At 47.1% G+C, this 9,533-nt stretch overlaps 1 protein-coding gene across 2 annotated transcripts in view; it reads right to left on the reverse strand.

Annotated features, from left to right (window-relative positions):
- Window positions 1–9,533, reverse strand: part of Ajap1 (adherens junctions associated protein 1) — a 112,462-nt gene that overhangs the window by 15,175 nt on the left and 87,754 nt on the right. The window lies entirely within an intron of this gene.

The raw sequence follows: 9,533 nt of genomic DNA on the forward strand, positions 1-9,533 counted from the left end.
AGGGACCCGATCATCACACCTAATAGATATGAGGTGCCAGGGCACATATTCCCACGTGGCAGACTGCAGTGTTGGGAGGTCGCTGGCAGCCTCCCAGAGACTGTCGCACAAGCAGATGTTTCTTCTCTGCGAAAACACGATCATCCAGGGAGAGGGAGACTCGCTCATGAGTGAATCCAAGTTGGCGAAGCCAGACACACGGCCCAATCCCCCCATTCCCCGTGATGAACTACCATTTGTCATGAAGGATTTCCGTTCTGTGTCACCGAAGGAGCATTAGTGGGAAACAGAGGACCTGACACAGGGCTATCATGGCTACCCACCATTTCTACCCGTTGACTCAAGAGCCACTGTGATACATTCTCTCTGTGCTGCATGGTGTTGGTAGAGGCCCTCATAACCATCATTGGCTAATTCTGCTTGCTTTGAAGTCAGAACTCTCTGCCCATTGTTGCCGGTGGTTTCCCATACGCCTGTGCTGAGTCTGGAACACTTCCTGTTGACCTCAAGGCGAGTCTCCTATACCTTCAAGACCACCATTCAGCTTGCCAGTGGGGTTAAAGCCAAGTTACGCCACAGGCAGTACCTCAATCTCCCCAACGATGGAGAACCCACCAGCCGGGAGTCTCTGTCTGCACATTAGGGGCTGAGAACCACCAGGGATCTTGCAAGCAGGGGAGGAGTTGACAAGGATGGGCAGTTTGATGGACAACCACAGAAAGGGTGTTGCCTGCTCACTGTCCCATCGTGTTATAAAACCCACAGAATCCCCTAGAACAGTCAAGAAGTAGCCGTGTCGTTCTGAAAGACGTATGCTGATCCTGTGCCTGTGCATACAGCAAGGAGGAGGAGGAAGGGGAGGAGGAAGCTGACGACTAGGACAGTGGTGATGGTGGTGATGGTGGGTGGTTATGGTAGGGATGATGATAGGGATGGAGGTGGTGAGGGTGATGATGGTGGTGATGATGATGGTGGTGGTGATGGTGATGATGGTGGTGATGATGGTGGTGGTGATGGTGGTGGTAACCCTGATGCTAAGGCAGCGTGAGGTTGATGTTGATGAATATTTAAATTTTGATGACAGTCACAACAGTCATCAGCATAACTCAAACTCTCTTCATTACCATCATTACTGAGCATCATCCTATCACAGCCATACAATACTGTGATCATCACTGACATTATCACCGTGACAATGGCCGGGAGTCATGGAGGATGATCACAGACAAGCACTCAACAAGCATCAGACATGGTCAGTGTGCCGTTCCCCCTGTGGACCTGGCAATCCCTTGAGTGGTAGATTCTATCTACAGTGACGGGTTACAGAAGGGAAAACCACCAGGGGGGGGGGGTCTGTGTATGTTCCTTGGATCATGTGCCAGTTGTATTGTACAATCCTGGGCAGCCTCGGCTAACCCAAGTACTGCCTCCCTGCTTGTGTGTCAGAGGCTAGCTCCTCTCCCCTCAAAAACCTGGAAGAAAACAAGCTTGTACACCCATGGAGGCAGAAGCTCACAGACCACCACCTCCTCTGTGGGAAGGCTGTATGGGCGCTGTCCCAGGCCAATGCCAGAGGCCTTGCAGCCACATGCCAATTCCCATGATGAGAACTATGTCTTTGTTCCTTGGGGTAACTTGTCACCTTCTATACCAAGTCTAGAGAACTGTGGCTACACTGATGGCAGATGGGAAAGAGCAGAAGGTAGAGCTGAGGGATGGGCAGCAGCAGGGACTCGCTTACCAGAGAGGGGAGGCCCACCAGAAGCAAAGAGAATCCCTCATAAGGACAAGAGACTCAGCTGCCCATTCCCATTGTCTACAGGAGCAGAGGAGACTGGTGTGACCCACAACCTTGACCTTTTTCTCATCCTGAGAGAATTCTCTCACTGAGCTGGCTATCAGCAGAGGCCAAGTCCACAGGAGATGCGAGGCCACGGACAGAGGCATCACCCATGTTGGATTCCTCACTCCCTTCCCTGCAGCTGAGAAAAGAAAAGACCAGTTCTACTCTTCAGTGGTGAAAGAAATGAGAGGGAAATGGTGGACTCAGGGGATCCGCTCAGGGATTCCTGCAGAATACCAACCTCGGACTAAAGTCCTTGTGAGTTTCCGACCTTTCAAATCATCACCATCTTTGTATCTGCATCCACCCTGTGCACACTAAAGCCTCACCCAGAACCTCGAATGGTGGCCAAATGCCATATTGCTACATCTATTACTAAGAAATAAGAAACGAGGGAGACTGGAGCAAAGCTGAGCTAGTTAGGTTTTTATCAGTTTGACACAAGCTAGAGTCACTTGGGGAGAACTCAGCTGAGGAACTGCCTCCATCAGACTGGCCTGTGTGCAAGTCTGAGGGTTCATATTCTTGATGAATAACCATGACTGGGCAGGTGTGTAAGAGAGCAGTCTGAGAAAGCCACAGGAAGCAAACCAGTACACAGTGCTATATCACGGTCTCTGCTTCAGCTGCTGCCCCGACTTCCCTTCATGATGGACCACAAGCTGTTACGATGAAACAAACTCTTCACTCCCCACGTTGCTTTTGTTCACGGTGTTTTATCACAGCAATAGAAACCCTAGCTAAGTCAACTGTCAAAGCCTAGGGCACATTTACAAAAAGGTTTTCCTTGAAAATGTATGCGTGAGTTATTTATTTATTACATAACTTCTACTTCTCCCTCTCCCCAATGCTTCCTGTGTCACCCTCTCCCCTCAAGTCCATGATCTCTTCTATAATTATAATTATTATACACATACATATATCTATTCATCCACCCATCTATCCATCAACCTGTCTATCCATCCATCCATCCACCCATCCATCCACTCACCCATCCATCCACCCATCCATCCACTCACCCATCCATCTATCCATCCATCCATCCACCCATCCATCCATCCACCCATCCATCCATCCACCCACCCATCCACCCACCCATCCGTCCACCCACCTACCCACTCATTCATTCACCTATATATTCATTCATCCATTGACCCACCCATCCAGTCATCCACCCATCCATCCATTCATCTAACCTATTGAGTCTGTTCAGTGTTTCTCAAATGTACATGAATTCTGAGCTGTTCGGGATTACATAACCTACTGGGAGTGTCCCTGGAGAAGTCTGACTATTCCTCTCTCTGTAGCCATTGATTACCTGTAGTTTTTAATCCAGGGCTGGGGTCTTGTGAAATTTGGCCCAACACCTTGGCCTATTGACTGGATGTGTCATTATGTAGGTCTTGCTTAGGTAGCCATATTGAGATGACAAGGGTACAGCTTCCCTGTCACGTCTGGCTACTCCTCCTACATTAGACTCAGTATCTGTGAGATGGACCCAAAGACCCTACAATGATGATGGTTGAGCAAAGACTGATCCAAACAACATTTGCAGGAAGCAGATTGGATTATGGGAAATCTACACGGATGCCTTGTCCTTTCCTCCCTCTGGAAGGATGTCTACTAAGAAGAGAGAGGAGCCACACGAGAAGTTATATGACATTCACAGAATCTGTGCTCTGTGACCTGATGTCCACCGGATGCCAGGCATTGTTTGTAATCTTCAAATGGAGCTAGTGTAGGCAAATGTTTCCTCACAAGATAAATAAGGAATACTTTAGGCCTTTTAGGAGGCACGTTATGTGTAGCCAGCTTGCATGACGCATATTAGTATGCTAATATTATCTTATGATATCATGATAACATTATTACTGTAATATAACAGTAATAGTATATTGGTATATTATTAGGTATAATTATTAGGTAGGATCATCTTGCATTACTGCAATAAAATACCGGAGGTAGCTAACTTTATAAAGAATAAAGGTCGATTCTGATCACAGTTTTAGGGGGTCGAGCGCATGGCATCTGAATCAGCCTAGTTCTGCTATCTGCTACATCATAGTGGATAGTGTTGGTTAGGGAATATACAGGGCTAAGATAGTTACAGAGACTGGGGGTAAGAGAGGAGGGAGACATATGCAGGATCTTGGATCTCATGGCCCCTTTTTTAAGCCATGTGCCCTGTGTTCTAAGTATTATCCTTTAGGCCTCAACTCTTCAAGGTCCCAATCCTTCCGACGCCATCTTAGGACCAAGTCTCCAGTTGCAATGGGCCCTTGGAAGCACTTAAATTACATCCCAAACACATTGGCCTTTGTACTAGACCCTGCCATCAAGTTACAAACCCACCATAGATAATGTACATAAAAGTAACCGTAACTGTATTTCAATAAAATTATATATGTATGTATGCATGTATACATGTATGTGTGTTTGCATATATGTATGCATGTACATATGTGTGTATGTATGTATGTGTGTTTGCATGTATATATGTATGGGTATGTATACATGTATGTATGTATGTATGTATGTATGTATGTGTGTGTATGTAGGTAGGTAGGTAGGTACGTAGGTATGTAAAAACCAGCTGCCATATCTAAAACAGTTTTCAGAATCCTCACTAAGGTAAGTAGCCAAAGGCTGAGGTGGGGGAAGTTACTTGTAGATTTAATGGAAATATTTATGCTTTGACTGACTAAAGCTGCGTCTCCCAGTGTAAACCTGTGGTTTAAAAAACCTGAGCCCTCCCAATCCCTCACCAAAGGGTCACTGTCTGCAGAGATTTTCACTGGCCATTGACTAAATGATTTTAAAACAGCCACAGCCTCTTGCTTGCAGCCAGGCCGTCTACCCAGCAGCATTTCCGGCTGGATTGGGTCTGCCTCCATGCAGCAGTTTGACAGTAGACCACTTTGCATGATGGGTCTCCAGAGAACTCGATTTGACAGGATTCTTGATTCTTGAAAGTCAAAACTCAGAGAGAAATTGACCGATGTAATCCCTTCAGTGGCACTCAGAAACATTTCAGCCAGGTGTCTGTCTGTCTCAATTGTCTTCACTCATGATGAAGAGAACCTGCATCTTGTGGATGATACGGGAAGATGGCCAGATCACAGGGAAGGCTGATGGCTCTCTGTCAGTAAAGAACTCTCTTTGCAAGCAAGAGGACCTGAGTTTGATCCCTAGAACCCACGCGCAAAAGCTGGGTATGGCGCTGTGTAGTTGGTTACCAGCATGGAAAAGCAGACACAAGAGGATCCCTAGGCCTTGCTGGCCACCACTGTAGCCCAGTCAGTGCACAATGAGAGACCCATTGGGCAGCATCTTAAGGGTCCCACCAGAGGTTGTCCCATCTGTCATGCACACATCCTTGTGTGCATTTGTTTACGGGCACACAGTGCTTACACACCTGTAAGTAAAAAGTCAGGATTAAAAGCTTTTTTAAAAGACTACCCTGGTCTGGCAGTCATTTTGTGGTAGGTCTAGCAGTCATTGTGTGGAGAGAGCCTCGTCACGCTGGTCTCTGGAAAGGATTCTGTCTGCTATGTGCATATCAAATTCTCAGGCAGAAATCCTCCAATCCTGACCTTCCTTACCCACGTCTCAAAACTCATACCTTGAGTTAGTCCCTGCCCCCCCCCCGCTAAGTCTCTGGTGACCCTTAAATAACACTCACAGGGACATCTGCCCCATAAACCCACTGACCCTGGACGAAGCAATCCTTGAGCTGTCCCCACTCCAGCTGTTGGGCAGCCTGTGATCAGTTTGACAATAATGTCACCTCAAAGAAATACACATTTCCCCAGGTAAAGTTTTTAAAAAGCTATGAACTTTCTCCCCTCCACTTTCAAGGTCAATACTGAATTGCATCTTCCAACTCTTTGAATTAGGAGGTAGCCCTGGAGTGTGGAAGCTTCCGGTGTAGGGATGCTTGCTCCCCTGTCCTGACAGGTGTTATTGTTCCTGCTAATTTAGGGGCTCTTTCTGCTCCTAGTAATTGCCACTGTATACTAATGCGGTTGGAATCAGCCGTCATGCAGATAATGAAAAATTATGCCCAGAATAATGGATGGGGACAGATGGATTACCGAGCTCCACATCAATCAATAGGGCTTTTATGGTTATATTTGTGGTGGTTTGTAATAAGATCTGGCCCTGAAGATTGATGGGGAAGTTGGTAATCCATCTCTGGGTCTGAACGAGGTCTTATTAAAAGAAGCTGAATCAAACATGGAACACTGTCCGTGGCAAAAACAAACCCATCATGGCTTTCTCTTCCAGCACGGGGTGGGGTGAGCAGTACGTTTGGCCCTCAAGCTTGAATGAAGACAAGAGTGATGGCCTTAGAATTTTCCAAGACAAATGGGTGACGTTTCTGTGCTTGGAGTCGCTCATTTGATAATGCAGGGACCTCATATACCTATGTTACAGGTGCAAAGGCCCAATGGCCACCAGAAGCAAGCAAGACTACCTTATAATGGCTAGTTTGGCATGTAGAAGGTTACATGAGACATCCAAATGTATAGGTTCTTAGGCATTCACAGAAGAACAGGATCAGTGGCTTTGATGGCAGCAACTCAGATATGTAACTCTGTGAAGTCTTTGGATGGGGTAGACATGAGCGTCAGAGTCCTGACAAATATAGCAAGGAGGTACAATGTATGCACAGAGATTCTTGGAGTCAGGGTGGGGGGATGTGAGGGAACTGGCTTATGAGGTTCCTGGGGCCAAGAAATCCACCATCCACCAATAGCATGCAGAAGAAACCCCACCATCCACCAATTGCAAGCAGAAGAGTTCCCACCATCCCCCAATAGCAAGGGGAAGGGAGCCAGCACATCCACTGCATTCTTTGTCCCAGGGTGAAAGCATAAAACCTGGAACTCACAGCGAGAATCTCAGTTCAAGGCCAAAAGCCTGCCCATCAGACTGGGGTGAATGGGTGTCAACACCAGAGTTCAAAGGCCCCAGGACCCAAGAAATGTAATGCCAAGCCAGGGCAGGAAGAAATGGATACTGTCTTCCCTGGGTTTTCTCAGCTGATGAGTGGATGGCTGTATACAGTGGAGACAACAGATCTGAGCTCTGTTTACTTATATGAACACTGATGCTTTCCAGAATTAACCAGAAATCTTGCTGCACTCTTCACCTGGCCAAGTTGACCTTGAGTGACAGTGCAGCTCAAAGTGCTTCAACCTAAGATGATGAAGGTAGTCTTCATGAGGTAGGGGTGGTCTCCATTCATAAGAAGGGGCAGTCTCCATTCTAAGAAGGGGCAGTCTCCATTCTAAGAAGGGGCAGTCTCCATTCTAAGAAGGGGCAGTCTCCATTCTAAGAAGGGGCAGTCTCCATTCTAAGAAGGGGCAGTCTCCATTCATAAGAAGGGGCAGTCTCCATTCATAAGAAAGGGTAGTCTCCATTCATAAGAAGGGGCAGTCTCCATTCATAAGAAGGACCTTCAGTTCAGAACAGGGTCACACTTGAAAGGCAGAGAGCACCATGGGAAGGACTATGCCGCTACCTCACTGATTTTGGTTTTACCACAGCAGCTCAATGAAAAGGGGGTTCTCCGAGAACCACCCCAAAAGCCCTCAACTCTACATGGTGCAGGGACCACCCATAAACAACATTTAGTGGAGTCTTGATACAATTTCTGTGGTGACCACTGACCACAGCATGTTGGCTCTACTGTGTTCTTGCAATCACAGTCCAGAGAGGCTGCTGAGCATGAGTCCACCCTGTAAGGAGGGAGGGACTGGCCTAAATGACTGAAAGCTCCAAGGCTAAGAGCATATAGGTAGAAATATCCTTTAACTGCAAGTATGTAGCCTCAAAATGTGAGTTCTCTGCTCACCCCATTTTATAATTCTTCCTCTAGATTCTGCCTTACTGGTAACAAGGGAGGGACAAGAGATGATATTCACATGTCAGTGGCAGAACATGCTAATCATTGCTCTATAGGAGTTAAATCATGCTCAATTTGCTACACTACCAAGGGGGTTAGACAGAATTCAAGGATATTAATTCTGTACTATTAATTCTGCTTAGGGTTCCTTATGATCACCCTCCAGTTAAGAAATTAGCCAGGGAGACCCTTGGCACTCAGAAAAGTCTTACATATGTAACCACAGCTTAGCACTGGGCTGGGATATAGCTCAGTCAGCAGAGGGCTTGGCTAGCATCATAAAGCCCTGGGTTTGATCCCTGGCACCACATAAAGCAGGCAGGGTGTTGTACATGTGTACTATACCAGAGAAGGGGATCGGGAGTTCAAGGTCAACCTTAGTTATGTAGCAAGCTTGAGAGCAGGTCAGCTATAACCCTCTATAAATTTTATTTTAATATTAACTTTTCTGCCAGGGGTAGGGTCTCATGAGGAGTTCCTGGTAGTTGACCCCTGTTGCAGAAGGAAAAGTCACTCCCAGACATGGATACTGGAATGTTGACTGTGCCCTGGTGGATGCCTTACACCCATGTGCATGTGAGGAGTTCTACCTGGACTCTAGGGGTTATGACTAACAAGAAGAAAAGAGGACATGCGGTTATCGAAGGGAGACATGGTAGGGGTGTCCTGAGGGGAATCAGGACGGGGAGTGGCTATTAGGATACAGTTCATGATCAGAAAGTCAATGATCAGCAAGGCCTGAGGTGAAAGTGTGACTATCCAGATGACCCTGTCCAGGAAGGCAAGGGACAATAACTGCTTCCAGAACTGAGGGTCCCCCATGACAGACCCTAGCTCAGTGCCCCTTAGGCAGACATGGTTGACTGCCTGCTTAGTTGACCTCAAACTCCAGCCTCTCTGAAGATTCAACAGGTACCTTGTGGCCCAAGCCCCCAAGAAAAAAGGCAATACTATCAGCCCAGATACCCTAAGCTTGGAAATTCCCTTAGGAACTTAAGACAAGGACATTTCTCAGGGCAGAACTAAACTGTACTGCACGTGCAGCTGAGACACAACAACTGACTCAAGCGGTTCACTCCAGAGCCAATCCCTTCAGGAAGGTTCACCTCAGAGTCAATCCCTTCAGGAAGGTTCACCCAAGAGCCAATCTCTTCAGGTACTTCAGGTCCTTGAGGAATGGTTGTCTGTCCTCCACAAGGGGACCAGCATTGGACACCTGTGACCCAGTGACACCAGCAACCTCATGCAGGCTGGGGCTCCAGTGGGGATTGGAGGTTGCTCTCAAGGTCCTGACATTGGGCTAGATTAACTCTGGATGGGAACTCTGGGTAGGCCACATCAGTGGATAAATTCATCTGTATTGAAAAGAATTGTACTTGGAACTTCCTTTTAACTTGACAAACGCTGGTACCACAGACAGGAAATGAATGTGGAGAGACAGGGACTTACCCTGGCCAGAGACTGGGCCAAAATGACCTCACACCAACATGCTCCCTACCCCAGGGAAGGCACTAGGCTATTATTACTATTATTCCTCCTCAGAGTCACCATCCTGGTCATGTTTCAGCCACTAGCTTCTGCTGCTGACCCAGCTGCCTTTTGATAGCTGGACACAGAAGGCGGGAGGGCCCATAGAACCCACAGGCTGAAGTCTGGTTTGTCTTTGCAGTTGAAAAGTGGTTCTCAATCTTCCTAATGCTGTGACCCTTTAATACAGTTCCTCACATTGTGGTGACCCCCAACCCATATCATCATCATATTATTATTATTGTTGTTGTT

This window comes from Rattus norvegicus, chromosome 5 (assembly GCF_036323735.1).
Source record: "Rattus norvegicus strain BN/NHsdMcwi chromosome 5, GRCr8, whole genome shotgun sequence".
In the NCBI taxonomy this organism is placed as follows: Eukaryota; Metazoa; Chordata; class Mammalia; order Rodentia; family Muridae; genus Rattus; species Rattus norvegicus.